Genomic DNA, 9,197 nt, shown 5'->3' on the forward strand with positions numbered 1-9,197 from the left:
CCCCCACCCCCGCCGTCATCAACCCCTCCCCTTCCGTCATCACCCCCGCCGTCATCAGCCCCACCCCCACTGTCATCGCCCTGCCCAATACGTCATCAAACCCCACCCAAAATGTCACAAACCCCGCCTCTGTCACCATTAGCCCCACCCCCGCCGGCCGAAAAACCGCCCCAAAACCCGCCCAAAAAATCCAAAACCAGCCCAAAAAAACGCAACCCGCCGCGGGCAAAAGTTTCCCACGGCGGGTTGCGGAAAACCGCCCAATTGGGCGGGAAAACTGCCCATCTGGCAACCTTGATTAGGGACAGGGAAACTTGTTACAAGCCTTCCGATTGGCTGTCTGCAAGCCCAGGGTAAGCTGAGGGCTAGAGGAGGGACAGTGTGGAAGACAGCCAATAGGAGCCAGGATCTGCTAAAGGGCACGAATTTGGACCAATGGGATAGCAGGAGGCAGTCTGATCCTTAGATTGGCGAGAATTTCAAGCCAATCCAGGGGACAGGCAAGGTGGGACAAAGAAAAGTTTAGTAGCCTAGAGGCACACTGGGAAGAAGAAGTCCGAGTAGACTAGAGACGATGGAAGCTGCAAGCATGGCCTGAGAGAAGAAATCGGACTCAGGCAGCGGGGCATGCTCGGGCAGGCTAGATGAGGATAAGATCCAATCAAGACAAGGAGAGGCAGCCGCAGGCTGTTAGAGGACCCACTGATGAGCCCCAGATGAAGAGAGAGCGAGCTGGTGAGTCCTGAAAGAAATACGGGCACCCAGGCAGAGGGAGAAGCAGAGGGGAAGGAGAAAGGGGGGTCTGAGTGAGCTGTGGGCAGAAGAGGAGCTGTAACCGTAGTCACAAGAGGCCGTTCTTTGGGCAGAGAGGAGCAGAGGAAGAAGAGGGGAAGCTGAAACGTGTTGGGAGCAGTGCAGTGCTGAAGAGAGAGAGAGACTTGGTGAGGTCCCTGAATCCCAGCATCCCTCCGTATGTGTGCTTGCCTGTCCAGAGCAGAGGAGAAAGCCAGCCTTGTGAGTGTCTGTCTTGGAGAGAGAAGAAGCCCCACAAAGGAAGAGAAACATCCCTCCCTTTTTTTGCATTGAGTGCCCAGATTAAAAAGGAACTTTCTCTTTGAATGCCTGCCTCAGGAAAATATCAGAAGCCTGTCCTGGGGAGAAAACTGTCCAGCCTAAGCCTGCCCTTGAGCCCTGGGAGCATCTGCATTTAAGAGTCTGCCTGTCTTTGTGAGGTTTAGTTTAGCAGCCCATCAGTGTGATTAGGGGTGGTTGTATAGCAGAACAAAACAAAAAGGGGTCATGTTTTAGGCGGTTGAGATAGGAATTTTCCCTGCTTATCTTTTTATTTGAATCTAGTTAGTCTACAAGTTCCACAGAAAGTCAGGGTTTTCCTTTTTTGAGTTTTTTTGAGTCAGAGCAGTAGGTACCCTGCAGTTCCTGAACCAGTGAGCTGACCTTGCCAGCCGAGGAGACATGGATGTGGAGAAGACCAAGGTACCCAACGCAAGAAAGCAGCGATGCTAGCGAAGATTCTGATATACCGGTAACATTATTGTGTGCACACAAACGGGGGAATATATATATATTAAAGGTTTTATTAAAGGGTAAAGTAAATAGAAACATTGGGATATGTTTCTTAAAGTTGGTACCAATTGTTAAGCTTTGATGGTATTAAATAAAGCTAGTGCAAGATGTTAAATACTTTGTGGTAATTTACAAAGAGAATAAAAATACGAACATGTTCAAAATTACAATCACAGTTACCAAGACCCCAACCCCACTGCTGCTGCAACAACATAAAACATCCCAAACATATATATATATATATATATATATATATATATATATATATATATATATATATATATAAATGTTTGGGATGTTTTATGTTGTTGCAGCAGTGGGGTTGGGATCTTGGTAACTGTGACTGTAATTTTGAACATGTTTGTATTTTTATTCTCTTTGTAAATTACCACAAAGTATTTAACATCTTGCACTAGCTTTATTTAATACCATCAAAGCTTAACAATTGGTACCAACTTTAAGAAACATATCCCAATGTTTCTATTTACTTTACCCTTTAATAAAACCTTTAATATTTCTTTTCTTGCTAAATCCCTTGGTTGTGTGGAGTTTATTTGGGAACCCTATTTCAAACTGTGACATTCATATATTTATTTCTTTAATTATTGTTGTAATTCACCTGCTCCACGACTAGGGGGTTTACAATTATATGCCCCCTATTCCTTGTATTTTTGGAAAGAGTAAACAAGTGATTCATCTCTACCCATTCCATTGCATTCATTATTTTACATACCTCTATCATATCTCCCCTCAGCTTTCTCTTCTCAAAGCTGAAGAGCCCTAGCTGCTTTAATCTTTCCTCATAGGGAAGTTGTCCCATCCCCTTTATCATTTTTGTAGCCCTTCTCTGTGCCTTTTCTAATTCCACAATATCTTTTTTGCAGGGGCGTAGCCACGGGTGGGCCTGGACGGGCCCAGGCCCACCCATTTTCCCTCCAGGCCCGCCCATCCACATCTTTCGCGCGCTGTGTCTATCCCTTTTGTCCCATGGAGGCAGCGCATCCTTCCTGCCCTGTCTTCTCCCCAAGCTCCGCTGCATCGGTCCCTCCCTGTAAGTGGAATCCTCCTTCGCCGGTCGCGCTGCGCTGCCATGCACACGCGCTGCCTCCGTGGGACAAAAGGGATAGAGACAGCGCGCGAAGGATGCGGATGGGCGGACCTGGAGGAAAAATGGCTGAGCTGCTGGGACATGGGAGGGAGAGGAGGAAGGGGCTGGAGGGAAGGGAGAGAGCTACTGGACATGGGAGGGAGAGGAAGAAGGGACTGGAAGGAAGGGAGAGAGCTACTGGATGTGGGAGGGAGAGGAAGAAGGGACTGGAGGGAAGGGAGAGAGCTGCTGGGACATGGGAGGGAGAGGAAGAAGGGACTGGAGGGAAGGGAGAGCTGCTGGACATGGGAGGATAGGGAGAGAAAGAGGGGAGATGGATGGAAGGATGCAGAGAGAAGGGAGAGACTGGAAGGATGTGGAGAGAGAGAGAGAGGAGGCTGAACAGAAAAGGGTAGAGAGATAGAAACACTAGATGGAAGGATCAGGAGAGAGGGTAGATGGGTGGAAGGATGAGGAGAGAAAGAGGGAAGACACTGGATGGAAGGGTAGGGAAAAAAAGGAGACGCTGGATGCAAAAGAAAGAGGGGAGCTGCTGGATGGAAAGAGGGAGAGGACAGAGTAGGGAAAGACTGGAGAATAAGAGGAAGGGGCATGTGGAGAACAAGGGTGAGGAAAAGATGAAAAGCCATAGGTGGTGAATGGACAGGAAACCCTGGCAAGAGAAAGACGAAGGAAAGCAGAATCTAGAGACTGGGAGCAACACAATGAGAAAAAGTAAATGGCCATACAACAAAGGTAAAGAAAATAATTTTATTTTAATTTAGGATAAAGTAATATGGTACCTGTGTTAATAAAGTTTCAGAGACCAATACTTCCTTCCTTAGGTCAGGAGAGGATACCATAACAGCCTTATGCTGACCTGAGGCAGGAGGTTTTGGCCTCTGAAAGCTCATTGAAAAGGGTGTTAGGTTTTAAATAAATTTTCTGAAACCTGATGCACTGAAAAGCAGCACTTTACCCCTATGTGACAAATGCATCTGATTAGTGTGACTAAATTTTGTTGGGGAAGGGGGATAGAGAGAAAATTTTGTGCCCACCCACTTTAGGTTCAGGCCCATCCAAAATTGGCAGTCTGGCTACGCCACTGCTTTTTTGAGATGCGGAGACCAGAATTGAACACAATATTCGAGGTCCAGTCGCACCATGGAGCGATACAAAGGCATTATAATATTGTTTTTGTTTTCCATTCCTTTCTTAATAATACCTAACATTCTACTTGCTTTCTCATCCGCCACCACACACTGAGCAGAAGGTTTCAACATATCATCAACGATGCACACAATATTTGAGGTGCAGTTGCACCTTGGAGCAATACAAAGACATTCTAGTATTCTCAGTTTTGTTCTCCATTGCTTTCCTAATAATTCCTAATATTCTATTTGCTTTCTTAGCTGCTGCTGCACACTGAGCAGAGGGTTTCAATGAATCATTGATGATGGCACCTAAATCCTTATCCAGGACGGTGACTCCTATTGTGGAACCATGCATCACGTAACTATAGTTTGGGTTCAATAGCCTAATGGTTAAAGCAGCCAGCTGATAGGCAATATAGTTTGGGCTCCTCTTTCCTACTTGCATCACTTTGCTGTTGTTCACATTATTGGGCTCATTTTCAAAAGAGAAGGACTCCCATTTTTCGACACAAATCGGAAGATGGATGTCCTTCTCACAGAAACGTCCAAATCGGTATAATTGAAAGCCGATTTTGGACGTCCCCAACTGTACTCCATCGCAGGGATGGCCAAAGTTCATGGGGTCGGAGGCATAGCGAAGGCGGGACTTGGGTGTGCCTAACACTTGGACTTCCTTGACCCATAATCGAAACAAAAAGGACGCCCCTGACAAGCACTTGGACATTTTCACCTGGACCTGTTTTTCTTACAACTAAGACACATAAAGGTGCCCGAACTTACCAGACGACCACCAGAGAGAATCGGGGATGACCTCCCGTTACTCCCCCAGTGGTCACTAACCCCCTCCCACCCTCAAAAAACATCTTTCAACATATTTTGTGCCAGCCTCTATGCCAGCCTCAGATGTCATACTCAGGTCCGTGACAGCAGTATGCAGGTCCCTGGAGCAGTTTCAGTGGGAGCAGTGCACTTCAGACAGGCGAACCCAGCCCCATCCCCCCCTACCTGTTATGTTTGTGGAGGAAACAGCAAGCCCTCCAAAACCCACCACAAACCCACTGTACTCACATCTAGGTGCCCCCTTCACCCGTAAGGGCTATGGTAGTGGTGTACAATTGTGGGTAATGGGTTTTGGGGGGCTCAGCACACAAGGTAAGGGAGCTATGTACCTGGGAGCAATTTAGGAAGTCCACTGCTGTGCCCCCTAGGGTACCCGGTTGTTGTCCTGGCATGTCAGGGGGACCAGTGCACTAGAAATGCTGGCTCCTCCCATGACCAAATGGCTTGCATTTGGTTGTTTCTGAGATGGACGTCCTTGGTTTCAATTATCGCTGAAAATCAGAAACATCCACATCTAGGGATGACCAAATCTAGGGACCACCAAATTTAAGGATTTGGACGTCCCTGACTGTATTTTCAAAACAAAAGATGGACATCCATCTTGTTTCAAAAATATGGGTTTCCCCGCCCCTGGATCGGGACGTTTTGCGAGGACGTCCAAATCAAAACTTGGACATCCCTTTCTAAAATGCCCCTCCACATGCCATCTGCCATTTGGATGCCCAGGCTCCCAGTCTCATAAGATCCTCTTGCGATTTAACATCTCATCAGCAATCTTGTTCACCTTATTTGTTATTCCCATTTCCAGATCATCTCTATATATAAAAGGCACCACCAATGTTCTAAATGAAGCCTCCAGCCGGAAGTGTGAAGGGGGAGAGATATCCGGTTTCCCCGTGAGTGTCTGCCCTGCCCTCGCTCTCTCTGTAACACAAACAGTGAAGGAAAACACAGCAAAGCACGAAATCAAATCGCTCTCTCTGTAACAGTGAAGGACTCAGAGGGGGGAGGGAAGAGAGGGCAGAAGCCCTCACTATCTCTGTAACACAAACACAGCACAGCAGGAAACTTAACACTGAAGGACTCGACTCCGAGGGGGGAGGGGACAGAGAGCAGAGGGGACAGACAGCACAGGGGAAGGGAGAGAGGGCAGAGGGCAGGGACACACACACTCCCACATGCACAGAGAAGAAAACCTTACTAGCCCCCGTTTCATTTGCATCAGAAACGGGGCTTTTTTACTAGTTTATAAATATGTTAAAGCAGGTCCCTGGGGAACCCTGCTATTTACCCTTCTCCATTGAGAATATTAATCATTCAACCCTTTTAACCAGTTCTTAATTTACAATAGGACACTACGTCTTATCCCATGACTTTCTAATTTCCTCAGCAGTCATTCATGAGGTACTTTGTCAAAAGTCTTTTGAAAATCTAGATATACAATATCAAACAGCTCATCTTTTATCCACATGTTTATCCCCCCTTCAAAGAAATGTAGCAGATTGGTGTGGCAAGATTGCTCTTGGCTAAATCCATGATGGCTTTGTCCTATTAATCCATGTCTATATATATGCTCAGTAATTTTGTTTTTTATAATAGTCTCTACCATTTTGCCTGGCACCAACATCAGGCTTACCAGTTTATAATTTCCCGGGTCACCTCTGGAACCCATTATAAGAACCTTCAGGAACCATACCCATTTGCACAAGCTCAAAGCCTGCTGGCTTGCACACACCTGACATAGGAAGTTTGGAGGAGGTGAAAGTCAGCAAGCCAAGAGCCTGCATAGATGCTTAAGCTCCCATGTTGGCTGGCCATGATGTTTCGGTAATGCCACCACACCATTGTAGGGAGGTAACTTAACAGCTGGTGGGGGGCAGGGGGAGGAAGAAGACAGATGCTGGAGACAATGGGGGGAGGAGAGGGATGAAGGAGAGAAACACTGGACACCATGAGGCAATAAGGAAGGAAAAAAATGCTGGACACCATGGGGGTGGGGGGGGGGGGGTTGAGATGCTGAAGAGGCAGGGAGGGGAAGAAAGGAAGGAGAGAAGGAATGGACATTACATGGGGAGGGGGGGCTGAGAGATAGGGAAGAAAAGAAATGTTGGATACCAGGTGGGGGGGGGGGGGGGGTTGTGAGGTTTAACAGGGAAGAAATGTTGGACACTGTGGGGGTGGGGTTGAGCAGTAGAGAAAGAGAAAGATGTTGGACATCATGATTGGGGGGAGTTAGGGAAGGAAAGAAATGTTGGAAGCTACAGGTGGGTTGAGAAGTGGAAGGAGAGAAAAGATGGACATCTGGGGGGGGGGGGGGAGGAAGGAAGGAGATAAATGTTGGACACTCTGGGAGAGAAGAGGTGCCAAAGAGTTAGGGGAAGGGAACGAAGGACAGAAATGGACACCACAAGGAAAGGGTTAGGAGGTACAGAAGTAGATTGATGCTGGATGCCAAGCGGGTGGGGCTATGGGGTGGTAGATAAGGAAAAAGGGGGATGCTAGGAGTAAATGGATTTGGGATTGAGGGTTTCTGGTGGTGTGTTTTGCATGTTTAGGAGTAAGTCTGTGTGCAGAGTTGAAGGCTTGGATGACATCTGTATGGTAGTTTGTTGCCCTGAGAAATATCTTCTTTTCTTTCTAGATGTCATGTTATTGTCTTCTTTATGAGAGTTATTGTTCAGCAAAACCAGATGGCCTGCTTTTGTCCTCCAGGGGTGAAAAAGGAAGTGAGCCCAAAGTGAACAAAGCAACGTGAAATCTGATCCTTGACATTTTCCATCATTCAGTCCTCTTATGAAAAAGGTTAGGACTCTGAACAAGTGGATTTTGAGAAGTAGAGCGCCATCCCTTCCACCTTGCCTGATTTCTCCAGAAATTATCCCCCACCATTTACAAAGCTGCACTAGCAGCTGGCAGTGCTCTAATGCTGACACAGCCCATTCATTTTGATTGGGCTGTGTCGGCCTTGCCGCACAGCTTAGTAAACAGGGGGATATGCTTGCTCAAATACAGAAAATGAGTTTTGCTCCAAATTAATGGGATCAAATAGGACAGCAATTTCTATTCACAGCAATGAAATGACAGGGATTAGAAGCATGAATCTTTAAGTGTAATAGAAGAAAAAATTCAGAGCTGTTACTTCCTGTATCATTCAAAGAAGAAAACAGAATTATGGAATTACTGAAATGAATTAATGCAATAAATAGTGGAAACATAAAAATCTGGTGCACTTATGTCCTTTAATAAATTTCTTCAAAACAATCCGACTCGACACAGGCCATGTTTCAGCTAAAAAGCCTGCCTCAGGAGTCTCAAAGAAGGGCCATGATAACTGTGTGTACACTGAGACTCCTGAAGTAGCCGGACCGTGTAGAGTCGTTTGATTGTTTTGAAGAAATTTATTAATGGACATAAGTGCACCAGATTCCTTTGTCGTCTTCAGTGTTTCTTGGATTGCTTTGTGAAGTGTGGAGGTTTATTCTTTTGTTGATTTTTGGTCCATTGCTGAAACTAAGGGGGTCTTTTACTAAAGATTAGCTTGAGTTATCTGCAGCAGGGCACATAGAAATAAAATGGACCTGCTGCACATAACTCAAGCTAACCTTCAGTAAAAGACCCCCTAAGTCTCAGCAAAAAAAAAAAAAGGTTTGCTCTCCAATGGTCTCTTTTACTAAAGGGTGTTAGAATCTGGGTCTCTTGTGCACTAACCCCACATTTAACACAGCAGTAATTAGGAATGTACTTTTTTTAATTTTACTTTGCAGGCCCCGTGCCAATTTTTCCATTAGCGTGTGGGACTTGCAAAAAATTAATGTGGGAGCCCTAGTTACAGGTGGTCTACAAATTTTTTAAATAAATAGTGAGCAGAAATTCAAACGCACTAATTGGTTAATGCTTCCGTGCCCAATCCCTACCCATGAAACGTCCCCTCCAAAAAAAGTTTTTTAAAAAAAGGTGTGGTTAGCATATGGGAAAGGGGATATTAATAACACATTTTGCAGTAACCTGTTTATCACGTACTTAACACCCTTTAGAAAAAAGGTTCTTAAATTTGGAAAATCATAATTCATGGCATAAAACATGCACATTTTATATTCAGAGTCCTTTCTAGCAAGCAAAAATAAGTGAAGCAAGAGCACTTTCTAGGTTTGCAATGAAAAATGTTTCTAGCCAGAGTTTCTAATTATTCTGAGCCAGCTTGATACAGTTAGTGTAACTGGGTTTAAAAAAAAGGTTTGGGAGGAAAAATCTTAGGGGTATGTTTACTAAGGTGCGTTAGCATTTCTAACACACCTTTACAGTTAAGGCGCGTTAAACAATAATGCGCCTATACATTTCTATGGTACCAAATACTGGGAGGCAGTTTTATTTAAAAACAAAAACTAATTGTAACTCCAGTAATGTAGTTTATGGCATCTGTTGCCCATGTCAGCTGTGGTATATCGGAGAAACCACACAAAAAATAAAACTGCGAATAGCACAGCACTTTAGTAACATAAGATTACAGAGAAGAGATACCCCCCTTAGTTAAT

Source organism: Microcaecilia unicolor, unplaced genomic scaffold (genome assembly GCF_901765095.1).
Source record: "Microcaecilia unicolor unplaced genomic scaffold, aMicUni1.1, whole genome shotgun sequence".
In the NCBI taxonomy this organism is placed as follows: Eukaryota; Metazoa; Chordata; class Amphibia; order Gymnophiona; family Siphonopidae; genus Microcaecilia; species Microcaecilia unicolor.